This window comes from Perca fluviatilis, chromosome 24, assembly GCF_010015445.1.
Source record: "Perca fluviatilis chromosome 24, GENO_Pfluv_1.0, whole genome shotgun sequence".
NCBI classification, from domain to species: domain Eukaryota; kingdom Metazoa; phylum Chordata; class Actinopteri; order Perciformes; family Percidae; genus Perca; species Perca fluviatilis.
In genome coordinates this window covers 7,550,541-7,566,083 of record NC_053135.1, presented here as the reverse complement: position 1 = coordinate 7,566,083, position 15,543 = coordinate 7,550,541, and positions in this window count along the sequence as shown.

The following is a 15,543-nucleotide window of genomic DNA, read 5'->3' as shown; positions in this document are numbered from 1 at the left end:
GTGTCCAGAGGCAGGCAGGTAATAACAATCTGGCATCAGGAAGATCCAAAACTAAATCCAACACACTGGGAAAAGTAACAAACACTTTAAAAAATTACAATTGGAGAGACAATGAACTGACACCAGAGAAAGGGAGCACACAGACTAAATACACAAGGCAATTAGGGTTGTAACGAGAGACGGGTGACATGAGGGCTGATGAATAGGTGAAACCCATCAGAGCAGGGCGGACAATCACAAAATGCACAAGGTTGGAAGTCTAATAAGACTTGACACATGAAGAGTGACCATAAAAAATTAAACATGAAACTATCAAAACCCAGGATTATGACATTAATGTGCTTGTCCCCAATAGGAAAGCGAAAGCATGTTAACAAGACTTCAGATGAGGCTATTTGGACTGTATATATTATTGATTGCATTGCATGATCCATCAATAGAAGTTGCAAATGCAACACTGCAAACCTGTTGCATTCACAACTTTTCAATGTCAAATTTGGCTTATGTTGAAAGCTTTTTATTAGCAAAGGCCCTGAGATGCTTGAAAGTTAAGGAGGTCTAATGCAACTTCTAATTGCCATACAAAGACCAGATGGAGCATTCTTGGCCAGGGCCAATGCAAGGTAATCAAAAGCACTTTTCATTTATTTAAAAGTGTGGCCTAAGTGACAAATAATCTCTCCCAAAAAGATGCAAAAAAAAGTAGCATAGTGATGGTGCTTTGAGGGAAATGATTGGCATAAACAATGTGTACAGTACACTCTACATGACCTGGGGTCTCATTTATAAACGTGGCGTACGGCACCTCCCACACAAAAAAATTGTGGGTAATCTGTGATTTATAAAGGGAACATTGCTTACAGATGTGCGTACGCACGGTTTATTAAAAACAGAATTTTTTTCCGCCCTACGTACACTTTTAGTAAGGATCCCATGCGCTGTTAAATAAATGAGACCCCTGGTCATCTAATGGGTAGCAACCATCTTAGGATGGACCCACCATTGACCAAAGACACACAATTCAGACATGCAGGTGGTGCTCACTTGGCTCAACATGTGTAACAGTTACATCAGGATAAGAGCATTGAGGAGGCATTCTATTCTTTTTTTGCTACTTCTCTGAATAACCTCTCAGTCCCACAGTAATGGCAAGATTTGATGTGAATGTAATTTCAACCTCTGAGGCTTCATGATTGTTCAGATGTACCTTGTGTGCCTCAGAAAAGCCACTAGGAAATGTCTTCCTTAGAGTCTGAGTTATGGCAAAATCGAGCAACTGCTCAGAAGTGCAATAATTTGGCCTTTGAGAACAAAGACACCTCAGAGGTTAGCATGACATTTTTAGCGAAAGTAGCAATTTTCTGGTGTGTGGTAAGGTACACTGACAACCTACAGCGATGATGAGAGTGCATTAAAGTATCTCATGATGATGTGTTCTCTTATCATAAACATTTATTCTCTTGTAAAGCATGCTCTAAATCAATACAACTCCAATCAAGTAAAAATGGTGGAACATTTTGTAAATATGTGTTACCTCAAGCTAGACATTGGCCCATGCTTTTGCTGAATACTTAGCATGAGCATCCCCTTAGCCCATGCGTAAAAAAAGAGTAAATTAAGCCTTCGTTGAGCCAGAATGGCCCACTGGTCAGGAGGAGAATCTTTCTATTGTTTCTGTACCATGAGCGATTTTCTCGGCACACTGGAGAGACCCTGCAACACTGCAAAAGACTTGGGTGGAGAAAGTTACAGACCCTCTGACAGATTCACAACATAATGGGCAGGTTGACTGTGTCTCCAGCAGTTCCACAGCCATGAAAAGGTTAAGAGCATTTCGGAGATTATGTGCCATTTAAGAAAGCCGACGAAGGCTGGTGCTAAATTTGCCTTTGCCAGGCAGATCAGTGCAGAGCCAGAGGATGGAGATATATGCCTGCTGCCATTGCGCAGTGATCTGCACTCGCTTGCCTAACCTCCCCTCCCCTCGCCTTGATGAATGAGAATGAAATTCTGTATAATATATTGAAATATATTATATCACTACACCCTTCTATAGATTAAAAGGAGTAAAACAAGATGTGCAGCGTACAAAATAAAAGACTGGGGCTCTACTTATGCAAATATACGTCATCAGTATAATATGCTTTTTGCAGGTTGCAGCTAAGTAGAGTATAAGTGAGTAAAATGTGTTGCTTCATGGTCTTTTTTTGGAAGAGATTTAATTCTCGAAGGGGGGGGTCAGGTAATTTCATTTTTTGTTCAGTAATGTTAATCCCATCTGGACTAACTCTTATTTTTCACCTAACTACATTTAAACTTTGTTCACCTTCTCTCTGTCAGACAACTAATTCTGTTCATTTTGGTCCCATCTGGACAGACATTGTGGAAAACATTTTCTATTCTGCTCACTTCCATCCTCCTCCGTATAAGTGGAGGTTATATTGGGCACTATTCATAAAGGCTGGATCCAAATCTGGGTTTCCCATATGGGAAACATAATAAGCCAATGAGGATTCAGTCTTAAGAGATTTCCTCCAGGCTTCTCATCCTTCCACATCCTCCAAACCCCAAGCTCCCAACTCCATGTTCAGCTGCATCATAGCAAATTTAAATGCAGGTTCCCAATGTGGCAAATCTCACGGCATAGAGTCAGCCAGAAGGGAATACCATCCCAGCCAAAATGAGACATGTATGTTCGCAAACGTTCCGTAAAGGCCAGTCTGGCACACGCAGATAAGGAAAATGAAGAAATGATGCTAAGTAATGGGCATGAGAAGTACTACTAATCCATCCCAAATGCTATATGCAACGCTATAAAATTCCTACAAATATCCTGTCAAGATCATCAAATGCAGTTAATTATGCCCAGTGTCAAACATTGATTCACTTTTAAATCCTTCATGTCCTCAGTGCAGCTCTTGCAAACTGACCAGAAAGCTAAAGATATTACTCCGCAAGTCTTGCATACAGCCTAAATCTGTCAAGAAAGGTTTGATAAGGGACTCCTTGTATTTTGTCTTCTTTTTCTTTTTTTTTCTTTTTCTTTTTTTGATTGTCTTTCCCTCCACCAGCCCTTGTCTGTTGAGGGCTCTAAAATAAGAAATCCCTTTCCGCAGATATAATTAATCACTCTGGGAGAACAGGGCGTGTAATTATTTAGGTTACCACAGACCCCCCCCCCCGCCCCCAATTCACCCTACATCGAAGCAAGGCTTTTAGGAGACACATAACCAAACGAAGCATGGCAGCTGACGACAAAAGTATTTTGCTTTGTTTTAAGGACAAATGCATGGCCACCATGCAGACGCATCTTAAGCATCCATACACACTGAGACAGAAGGTGATAACAGATGAATTAAATGTCTGTCTTAGGTATTTTGTAGCAGGAGATGCCTTTGCTTTTTTTGCATTTCAACCACTTAGAAATATGTCCGCAGTCTCCCTTTTCATGCTGGCATTAATAATTTCTCCAACAAGAAAAGAAAAACCCAGGTCTTGAAGCTTGATACTACAGTGATGATGATGATGATGATGATGATGATGATAGTGATGATGATGATGATAGTGATGATGATGATGATAGCTGACGTCTGGTGCTGAATATAACAAGTAGCTGTCCAGAGAACCTTTCTCCTCTTTCACACTGCAACCAAAAAAAAGTGATGGCAAACATGCAGAAGGATATTTGTTGAGCATGAGTGAGATAGTGAAAGAGAGAGGTGGGATCGACTTGCCTCTTCTTTCCTCCCCAGCCTCTCTCACAGGCAATTATACACCCTCCCTCCTTGCTGATAAAAAGTTCAGCATCAGTTCACCGAAAGATTAATACGGAACGATGAACACACCCTTTGGAATGGTCCTGGCTGATTCAGAATTAGCACGATTAGAGGGGACCTCAGCTAAAATCCCCCTGTAGACGAGTCCAGCAGCCCATAGAAAGTTGCTATTGTGCAGCGTCAGCGGGTTTGCACCAAGCACCCAGAAAAGGGGGAAGCAGGCCAGTAATGTGAGCACTGCCAATTGGATAACACGGGTGTTCAAATGAGAGATGGCAGCACTTGTCAAGAGGGTGAATGAGCCATGCTATCTGAAGGGAGGAGAGATAGATATCTGCAGGGTATGATGCCCCAAACAGAGGGAGCATGAAGCTGAGTGTTCAAACCATACCAGAGGACCTTAACGTAGCCTACATCTTCTCCTGATGAGCTGTCTTATTAAGGAGGTGTCATGCTGCTGTAATCTCTACTTCCAGTGATGTGAGGAGCTCAGCCAGCAGACTGCTAATTCAGATAGGAAAAATCAGGGCTTAATTTGAGGCGGAACATGCCGGAACATGTTCCGGCACCTCCGACGTTGGATCCGGAACCTTTTTTATTGAATCCGACACCTCCTGTGTCACTATGAAAATTAATCGCCTAAATGAAAAAAATAAATTACTGTTTGTGTAGTGTTCAGTGCTGTTATATGTCTTGTTAGTCTTTATTTCCCATTGAAGTTCCACACAAATTTTGTGTTTGCATTTTCGATGCGTTTTGAGGTGAATTTTCAGGGTAAGTCAGTATGGGGGAGAGAGACTTCAAGCGACACATGCACTAGCGCTGGTTGAGATTGCTAGAAGCCTCGTTTCACTCAGGGGAAAAATGTCAAAAAGACAACAAAGTTTGCTTAACTTATGCTGGCCAGTCAGATCCCAAACAAGCAAAAATCGTTTCCGCCTATTAAGAAAGCGGAGACCACAGTGGACACAGCAGTTGTACGCATACCAATAAAAGGTATAGTGGAGGATTATCCCGAATTTTAGAAAAGAACCGCCCTCTCCACTTTTTGAAAAAATGCACATGCACCTGCTCCCGAAAGGGAACGCCTATTAAACGTGTGCACGAGAGTGCACTGTTTACAAGTTGCTGTCGGCATGGCTCATACAAGCCTACTTTCCCAAAGAAGATTTGCACTTTTTCACAAATTGAGATGTTTACCGTGTCTGCGCGGTGCGTGACTTGTGCCAGGGCTAGCATCGCTAATCATAGCTTACATCAACTTTTACTAGCACTGATTTTAAATGGATTTCTCCAAATAGCATGCCAAACTTTACCTGTTGAGTAAAAACTTCACGACTGAGGCATCAGTGGGAAGCCCAGCCTGTGCTTTTAGCGCACGCCAGCGTGTGAAATATTCTCCCAAAAACCCTCTGGTCTTGTTTCTTTCTTCAGAGGCCTTTCTCTTCTTGTCATACAATTCCTAGACACTTTTTCTCTTGCGACCCTCAGACATTTTGAAAAAACATGATCAGAACGGCGAGCTTCAATGAATGGCTGAAACCGTAGCTCACTACCTATGCTCACCACACATATACACCTGAAAGTGCGCATGCGCAGAAAGCGAAAACTACCTAGGGACGAGCACGTACGACGGCCTTACGTAAACATATCACCAGAATGATTGACAACTAGGAGGACCAATAGTCTTGATGATCCACCCGGAAAAAGAAAATCCTCCATAATACCTTTAATGCTGCTAACGCACCTGTTAGCGGGGATGATGATGATGATGATGATGATGATGATGATGATGACCCACAGGGGGAAGGAGATGAAGATGACGACAAGACGGCTGATGGGCACTTTGAATCTGCGAGAGATTGTGATGGCGACGAAGCAGGTACATTTGTCGGGGACGCTCAAACTGGGCAAATCTGGACGGGCGCTCAGTTTACAGAGAAAAAAAAAGTTATCCCTGGCTTACAATGGACAAAACTAGACTGGGCTGTCCATTGTACCCATGCAGTGCATGTTCTGAAATTAAAATAAACATTGCCCTGATGTACAAACAGGGTTTTTTCATCAGAGCTACGTAGGCAGTGTTATTATTTATTTTTTTGTTCCGTTACCTCCAACCCCCATTTTGAGTTGCCAGATCCACCCCTGCACTCCTGGACCTCCCACTTTACAAATTAAGCACTGAGAAAAATGATTAGGAAGGTAGTGCTGCAGGGTTTGACGTGCACTACAGAAACAACACTAAGAGACTACATCCGTGCTAGCGGCTCCGTGAGGCTGCATTTAGGCACAGCAGTAGCTAATGGCTAAGGTCAGCAAGCTAATATGCTTGCAATGGCAATGTTGCTACGCTGATGTTTAGCAGATACATTGTTTACCATGATCTCCATGAGTTTAGTTGTTTTCAGGCCAAGGTCTGCTACTAAACATGAAACGTAACTAAAGCTGTGGTATAGGGCTGCAACTAACGATTATTTTCATAGTCAATTATCTGTTGATTTTTTTTTTTTCTCGATTAATCGATTAGTTGTTTGGTCTCTAAAATGTCAGAAAATTGTGAAAAATGTGGATCAGTGTTTCCCAAAAGCCCAAGATGACATCCTCCATTGTCTTGTTTTGTCCACAACTCATAGATTTCTGTCACAGAGGAGAGAAGAAACTAGAAAATCTTCACATTTAAGAAGCTGGAATACATTTTTTTTATCGATTATCAAAATAGTTGGCGATTAATTTGAGAGTTGACAACTAAGCGATTAATCTTTGCAGGCAAAAATTCCATGATAATCGTTTAGCATATTAGAATTCAAGTGTTCTAAGAGAAGATGTTGACTATCCCATGACAGGAGACTTCGGCCAATCATAGGTCATTTCGGAGAGAGAGAGTGTTACTTTTGGCTGTTCTGCGCCTGCATATGCTCGTGCAACAGAGAGGGAGAGCTAACAGGAAGAGGTCTTACTCTACTTTAAATCCTGATGTTTTTTTTGCTTTCTAATCACTGCAGCTTTAAAACTGATAGGATTAGATTTGCAGGTATTTTGTAATAAACCAAAGTAAATTTTACCTCATGGTGGCAATACAGTAAAGGCCAGGGCATCACCAAATTAATCAGGATTTATCCTCTGGGAACCATAAATGCTTGTACCGAATTTTGTGCCAATCCATCTAATAAAAATAGTCAAGATAAAAGCCAAACATTTTAGAGCTCAAGGAAAAGTCAGTCCAGTTTTTCCCTTGGGGAAAATGAATGCCTGTACAAAATTCCCTGGCATCCCAAGAGCCAAATGCTGTTATAGCATGACTAAAAATAATTCAATATTCACATCTAAGAAGAACAATAATGAGATGGAACAGACGTAGTTACATTTTTGGGCATTTGAGCATGCACTGCCAACTTCTTGGTAAAATTTTGGGATATATGATCCAACTCACTGCAGTATATCCAAGATTAATATTGAGAAGGTCAAAATGAAAGAAACCCGACCAGTTTTATTGTGTGACAATGATGGTGCATTGATTTTCTGAATTTGAATCAAATCAGTTGTGCTCACAGAGGGCAGTATAAAAATGAATGAACACTTGTATACACAGGCTGCCAGCCAAGGATTTTAAGATCGTATCAGTGTGTGGGTTGATTTTAATAAATGCTGTGTGCATTAGGGCATTTTCCTTTGGTGTTATCATGTCTGTGTGATATGGAAACATAGATGCAAGTCCATGCTCCCACGGCCCATCTTTGTCTTTCGTTTCTCTCCCACACACTGTCTGTTTTCCAGGGTTGACTCTAAAGTGACTAATGCTCTAAAAGTTGCTGTAGCCAGAAAGACTGTCAAACTAAATTATATGTTGGAAAGATCTTTCATCATCGTGTATGTCATTTTCCATCACTCAGCAAATGACACAACTTTGCAATTGAAAGTAAACTGTAACATTGAGGACCGAATAAAAACAGTGCTGCTGTAATTTACATAAACCTCCACAATATGGCTGTTATTTTCAACATATTCTTATTCATGTGATGTAAGGTAGCTTTCTTAACTTACAGCTGGCATTGAGGTTTTTGACCTTTAGTTGTCCAGGATAGATATGCTGAGACCTTTTCTGCACCCACCTACCTTATATATACTTTATATCCAAATCTGGGAGCTGCTCCATCATAATGACTATCTACCGTTAGCCAAGGAAGAGTTGCACAGAGGTAAAGAGGGGTTCGCAGCCTTGCTGACGTACACCTTATCATACTTTTTTGTATCCAAATCTTTTCATCAACTTAAGTGATTAGAAGCAGCAACATTCAAGCAAAGAGCTTCTCTATTCAGCCTCTCTGTTCTGCTGATTGTGCACCCGGGATAATTGTCCCATTAACTTCCAGGGCAGGAAACTATTCTGCCACACTCATAGAGTTTGAGGAAGTTCTTCAAGTGTTGATGTTGTGGCCCTTTAAAGATCTTTTGGACAAAAGACAAAAAAACTGCATACCTAATTTAAGGCAGGAATGTCTTCTTTTTATTTTAGATAACAACCTGGAGATTAATTCAATCTGCCAACATGACCTCTACCTGAAACCTCAATAATTCAAGCGGAGTCGTCACATTATTGGTGAGCAAAGTACTGTGATGTCTGATTGTTGTATTGTCCATGCAGCGTTTGAGTGACACTTTCATATTTTCTGGTAGTGGGATCAAAAGGATCAAAGGTTTTAAAGATTTCTTACCTTTTATGCGGCCGCTGCACGTCTTCGCCAAGTCAAGACACAGTAAGGAGATGTCAGCCTCTCAGAATCCCCCCACTGCCACCATTAATGTTGAAGGAGAAAAGACACACGAAAAGGAGGTTGCAGACCGGGTTTAATTCTCGAGAACGACCAAGAATCATTTTTTCATCTTAGATTAACTCAGGTCAGGTTTCTTGCAGACATAGTGGATATCCTGACCTGCAACATATGTAAACTTGTATGGGATGTTCTAAATATTCACCCTCAGCAGGTTTTGAAATCTCACATCTAATGGCGATAATGCTGCGCTCTTGCCAAGTGACTCATACTGAGTAACAGAGGGTGATGTAGCAGTCCTCATATCAGTGATAATTAAGATAAATTTAACTTTGGCAAGGGCAAGGTGCCGCACATAAGGTAAAAAGTTTCTATATAATATATTTAGTTTGTAAAAGGAAGTTGTCACAAAACATACATGCAGTCATTGAAAATTGGACGAATCCAACTGTTCAGTCTGTCATTGAGGCAGTTTGATACACCGGGCTTCCAAACACAATCAATACATTTCATCAAGTCGGCGCCATGTATAAGCCTTCCCAGTCATGTAAGCCATGAAAGAGGCACCAGGGTAGAGCGAGGCGATGACAAGATGTTAGGTCAGACGAAGGAGAAGAAGGGTCAGAGGGAGAGAAGAGAACAGAGTCAAAAAAAAGAGGGAGAGAAAGAAAAGAAGGAGGCCTTGACAAGGGCAAATTGATGAGAGAACACACTTGAATATAGGGGTGTCAGGAAAATAGAGATGGAGGATCTGAGGATAAGGACAAATAAAACAACAATATGCTCTATCTGCTTTATAGGATCTTGAGTGTGGGAAAGGTTAGCCGAATGCAGTGCATTATACGGAGGCAAATGTTCATTCAATACCCCACCAATGTTATTTTTAAGGTCTTGGCCTCGGTATCTACGGATTGTTTTACAGGTGAGCAAGCAGAGGTTTGGAAAATGAGATTTAAGGTCATGACAAAGAGTGCACACTCATTCTTGCAATAAACTCCCACTGCTGAAAGTGAAACAAGATTGTTGATACATCTCCAGGGAGAGAGGCGCGGTATGAATATTACGTTACAATTACAGCCATGGAATGAAGAGAGGTTTGAGAAACTGATCTATAAAGATCAGTTTTGCCATTTCATTTCATCGACTTTCCTTGTTTCATTGACTTTGACTGAACTCTTTTAAAAAAAACTTCAAGAACTCGCAGGCTCGAAATAGGCTTTGCACTGAGTTCAAGGAAACCTGAACCTGAAATCGGAAGGCGAAGTATGGGGCCTGACTCAACTGTTTGTCGTGGACACTTCAAAAGGACTCCCATACTAAAATGGAAGCTCCTGCTAGCTGCTATTATCAACTTTTGGCATGTGGGGGTTTTTAATTATAAATTAATTTCAAAAGGGCTTAAGACGTCTAGCCAAAGCAGTTGGGATTTTTTTTTATATTTCAATAACAATTTCTCTCTTTAAAGTTTATCCTTGACTGACTAGTAGATTAGAACCTTTAGAGTTTTCTTTTGTCAAGCCTGTGAATTGCTGGCCGGATGTGGTGGTCTAATCAAAAGCATTGGGCAGGCTGTGTGCTTTCTGTGCAGCCCCAGCCACTGTAACTGACAGGGTACCAAAGACTCTTTGGCAGGTCCACTCACCCATTCACAGCAGTTCTCAGACATTCGACAGCCTGGGAAACAGAATTGCTGTATTGCCTTCTGATGATAAGAACCAAATCACATCAGACGGCGCAGAAAGGCTGATTGTGCTTTTTTCGGTTCCTTGCGATAATTTGCCTCCTGTACATTTTCTTTGTTGTATCACATTCTGTGAGTATTCTAGGAATAAAGGCAGACAGGCAAAGTAGTGCAATGATAAAAGTTATTTTCTACAGGGAAAGGGAGGTTCAGGGAGGGCACTTTGTGTCCTCTCCTGATTTCACGCTTCCGTTCTCTCTGCCACTCTCAAAAATATGTTCATTTATATACTATTAGAAAATGTTCCCACCATCTTTTAATTATGAGGCCAATTCAACCTCAAAATAAAAGTTTAAAAGCATTAAAAAAGCTTGTGGCAGAAAAAATACCAACAATGTGTTGGATACTGTGTTAGAAAATAGATTTATCCCATGTCTCAGTGGGATTTCATTGAATTGCTCTATTTAGAAAGAACAGAGAGAAAGACACACAGAGAGAGAGAGAGTATTATTAGAGAAGGGCTTCTGCTGAGATTTATCTCTCCCCTCTGTAACATTGCCTCTGAGTTTTCTCTGTACACACAGGAAGAGTTTTCTCGTTCATTCTCATTCTCCCCCTTAATGCTCCCGCTCTTTCTGATTATGGCATCTACATTCTAACGGAATACTAATCGAGCAAGTAAATGGTAACACGTTACTGGGAGTTAAGTTCAAGACCTCAACTAATTTGGTTTAGCATCCAAGTGGAACAGAGTTTAATAGGTCTCAAGTACAACAGCTCATATGCAGAATTAAAGCACACTGGTTATGGACTCAATGTATGTATGTGTGTTATTTTTTCTGAAGTATACATGCATTTGAGGTAACAAGATTTACAGTATATCAACACCTTTTGCGTTGATTGCATTTGGCCATGTGCAAAAATCCAAGTAATAATTCCAAAAAGCAGCTAAATGCATACTGAAGATAAAAGTAACAGTAAGATGTGTTAGTCTCATGAATCCCAGGGATCTAGCCACCTACATTTGTTTTCTTCCTGAGAGCATGATTAATGATTTAATGATGACTTAATTACTTCAAGACCTGATGACCATGATGTCCTAAGAGCAATAGGATTGTGCATATTCATTAAATTTTACACCAGTCAACAGACAACTTAATTGCACATGGCCTAATACCAATGTTAGATTTTGTCCTTTTGCTCCATGTGTCAAAAAACGTAGCCCTGCCAGAGAACAGTGCTTCATAAATTCTGGATCCAATGTTTTTAGACGCCTCCTAAAACACTCTGGGCTGACACGTTTATGCATTCACTTTATTGAGAGACTCACTACCACGGCCAAAATCTATTAGCATTTGGCTTGTAGGTGGTGTTAATTTTATTTCTCACTTTGCCTCATTCTAAACCTTAGATACCTAATGACAGAGCACAGTCCACATTGCATTTACCATTTCCTCTTCATCATAGTGCCATTTGGTGCTGCGAAACTATCAAGTGATTAATTGCACATTTAAAGGTCTGGAGCAATCTGTGAAGTAACCCCCGAATGGTACATTTGCAACTTTATGGTTATTTTTGGATACTGTTTGCCATTTGATTCTTACATTCATCACCTTATTATAATTCGAAATGTGATGAGATTCCGTTTACCATGAAATAGTGGAAGATGGAGACTTGCAAAGGACATTCCCAGTGTAAGGGACATACCGTGAATATGTACACCCCTCTAGGTGAAGTCGCCAAAGGTTAGCCCTACGGGTTTTAAAATGCCATGAACAGCACTTCAGCAAGCATCATTCTTAGGGATACCAAGGGAGGATTTTTTAATTATGAATTCACCGGTGAGAACCTAAGGGTGTGAGACAGTCATTTGGAACTATTCTCGCCTTAAGGAATAAAAAGAAGCAGGAAGACCTTCTCTTATGCATGGAGTGGGCTGTGGGTCTATTGCGACAACCTAAAATCAGCTGCAAAAATATGCACAAACCTTTAGGACAGAAGCTATACCAGTCTTTGTTACATAGCTGTAGGTTTAGATTTTCATTACATTACTTACCTTTTCTTTTCTTTTTGGCCACGGCCCCTGGTGGGGAGGATCCTGTTTGCGTTTGCTTTGGCAAAATAGCTGCCTCCAGAGAAACCACAAACAGTGACTTGAGAGAAAATGTATGCGGTTTATATAATGATGATACATTTTGGGTGGATTTTGCAGAGTCAGACTTTGGTGGTTATTCATACGTGCCAGAGTACACTGACCAGGAAAATGCAGGAGGAGGAGGCCAAGTCAGCAGCAACACAGGCTTTGTGTAAGTCAGTTAGTAAGAGTGGGCCAGGAGGAAGTAAACCCACAGGTTTATCACCAGCTTCAAGACAACAACACTGCTGGCCAGAATAATAAAGTCTGCCTTGGTGGCAGCAGCTTTCCTAAGGGGATGATAAAGACTTGGGACTGGGAGCTAACAGTGCTAGCCAACAGTAAACCATGTTGCAGTGAGTTTGCTTTCTTCTGCTTCGACTGAGTAAGTGGTTCCAAAATATAATGCAATGTTTTAGCAATGTAATAAATCAGTGTGACAGTGGATGATACAGTATGTGACTTTTATCTTAACAGTTGTTAGTTAGCACAGTTAGCAATGATGCTCAGGAGCAGTGTGGGCGATTCAGTTTTTTCCTAGGATGGCAAAGGCATGCCCCACCCTACTCGGCCTCTGGTTGTCTTACCCTGATATTCTTACCCTAACACAATCTCACTAAACAAATAGCTGTTAAATGCAACAGACATCTGCTAACTGATTTATTTCATCATTTATAAGCAGAGGAGCTAAGTATTTAGGTATTCAAATTACCACAACAGTCAGAAATAATTACGTGAAAATATTTTCATTTATTTGGCTTTGGAGAAGGAATTTCATGGACATACAATAAAAACAGTAGCTATTGGCTGGAAAAAAAAAATTATGAATATTTTAGAAACAGTTGAATAAGTAAGCAGAAAAGATGAATACTTTAGCAAATACAGCTAACTGTGAAGGTTAGTAGATAATGACGTGAAATGCTCCTTTTGAAAACACCATATTCATTTCCAGTTTGGAAAATGTGTTTAATTGCTCAAGTTATCAATTCCAAAACACTCCCTATCAGCTGTCGGCAGAGACACCTTGCATTTACCCGAAGAAATCCTCGTTTCAGCTCTGATTTCTAGAGAGGCTTTAAGCTGCCAGAGATTTGAAAAGCTCACAGGTGTAATTGTGCTGTGTTCAAGGCTTGCTCCTCACTCGAGCGAAGGAGACAAAGCGAGTGGCTCCTGGCACGCACACACCTTCCCACTCAGAGTGCCCTCCAAGGCTTTTCCGGTTAGCACATTCAGGCCTCACCATTCCCTACCTGTATTGGCCCCTGTGTGCGAGTGAGAACAATAGCTGTCTGGGAATAGTGCCCCCCATCCACCCCATCACATAATTTCCTGGGCTCCATGCTGACGGCAACAATGTCCATGTCATCTTTGCATGGCTGCAGGTAGCAGTGGTAATGGCTGGGCTGGAGCAACTGGTCTCTCACTGGTTGATAGGATACATTATCCACACCTGCCTTTTGCAATGATCGGATTAACATCAGGCATGAATGGAGGTTTTGGAAACCAGTTGTGGTTATTCTTGGCTTGAAAATGTTGCTATTCCTCTGGATTGTTTAAAGGTTAGTGGCTAAGGATGTAAACACAGCAACTACTTCCAGATCAACTGCATAGATAATGAGTGTGCTTATCGCCCTTTAAAGAACTGTGGCTCTAAAGCTTTCATACAAAGTCCATCCGTGGAATAATGTGAAATATACTTCTTTTGCTTTGCACCACTTGGGATTTGGAGTTTATTTTGGATTAAATTAAAAAATTAATCAGTACCATGCAAATGAACTGGGCAAGGTTTCCCTCATAAGTAATGCAACGTTGTTTCTACTGCTTCAGCACAACACTTTTAAAAAATCTGCAAAGACCCTGTAAAATCAGTAGTTAATAAATCAAAATGTAAGGAGGTGTCAAGCAAATGCACTCTGCAGGATTTAGAAATAAGTGCCTCTCTGTTGCTTTTGTATTTTAGAGTAAAACTAGAATAACATGTGTCTATGTCCTACATTACTCTCAGTTATTGGAGGAGCTAGACAATGTAGTAAGGGACTGTAATAGTGTTGTTTGTAATACAACCATAGTCTTAATATATAATGATGTGCAGCATTGTTGGAATTTATTATATAGTTTATTTGAAGTCCTGCAGACAGGTCTATATTGTTCCTTCTGACCACAAATGTTTTAATCTGACTTGGAAAGATGTATGAAGCAGTGGAAATTGACATATGACTGAATAGAAAAAGTGTTCACCGTTATTTTCCAATCTGAAAGCTCTAAAGGCAGTTCCTATTATTAAATAGCATTAGTATGTCAGAGCAATGTCATTGTAACTGTGCGAAAAACTGGCTTGTGCCCCCATGGGATATTATGACAACCCACACTATATCAATTAGGTTGGCTTGACAACAATAAAGTTGTCTTGCATAAAATGTGATTAGATGATGATTTCAGGAGATGAACTATTCACTGATTAAGTGAATTTGTGCTTTGTATCATCACTTTTTAGTGCAAACACATTCTGTTGTTGAAAACACACTTTTGACAAACTTTCTAAAACTGTTTCCATGACAACTCTACAATGATGACAATGTATCTCAAAGAACTAGCTGAGGTGGATATTAGAGTATAGTTAGGGGCAAGGTGGACCCTTAAACATAAAGCGGACCTGAAAGCTCTCTGGGCTAGATTTACTAACACTAGCGCAGTTTGCGCTGCGTCCGTTTATGCGAGTTCGGTAATAGCGCACGCTATGCTTCCACAGTTTGCGTAGTATTTATCAACCCTGACACCCATCAGGCAATCAGCGTCTTTCTCCGCCCACTATACCGTAAATTGCGCTGTAGCAAAGCGGTACTTGTGCTATGATATGGCTGAGTGCAGACTGCGATATTCCCACTGCTGATGCTAGGACTGTTTGAAATGATCCTGATGCCAATATTTGTAATGTAGCGAGGAGTTTAACAACTGGTGGAATGGGATGTGAACGCTGAGAGGGAGATTCAATTTCATCTTTGATTTCTTCCAGTAACTCTAATATTGCATGTCTGCTTGATCTGTAACGCTAAATTATGTTGTGTTCACTGACAAAGTGTGATTCTTCTGTTAAAAATATTTTCAGCCCTCGCTATGTCTTCGCCTTGCTCCAAATTACTGTTGCCATTTCACCAGCGGCATAAAGGTCTACGAGGAAACTCG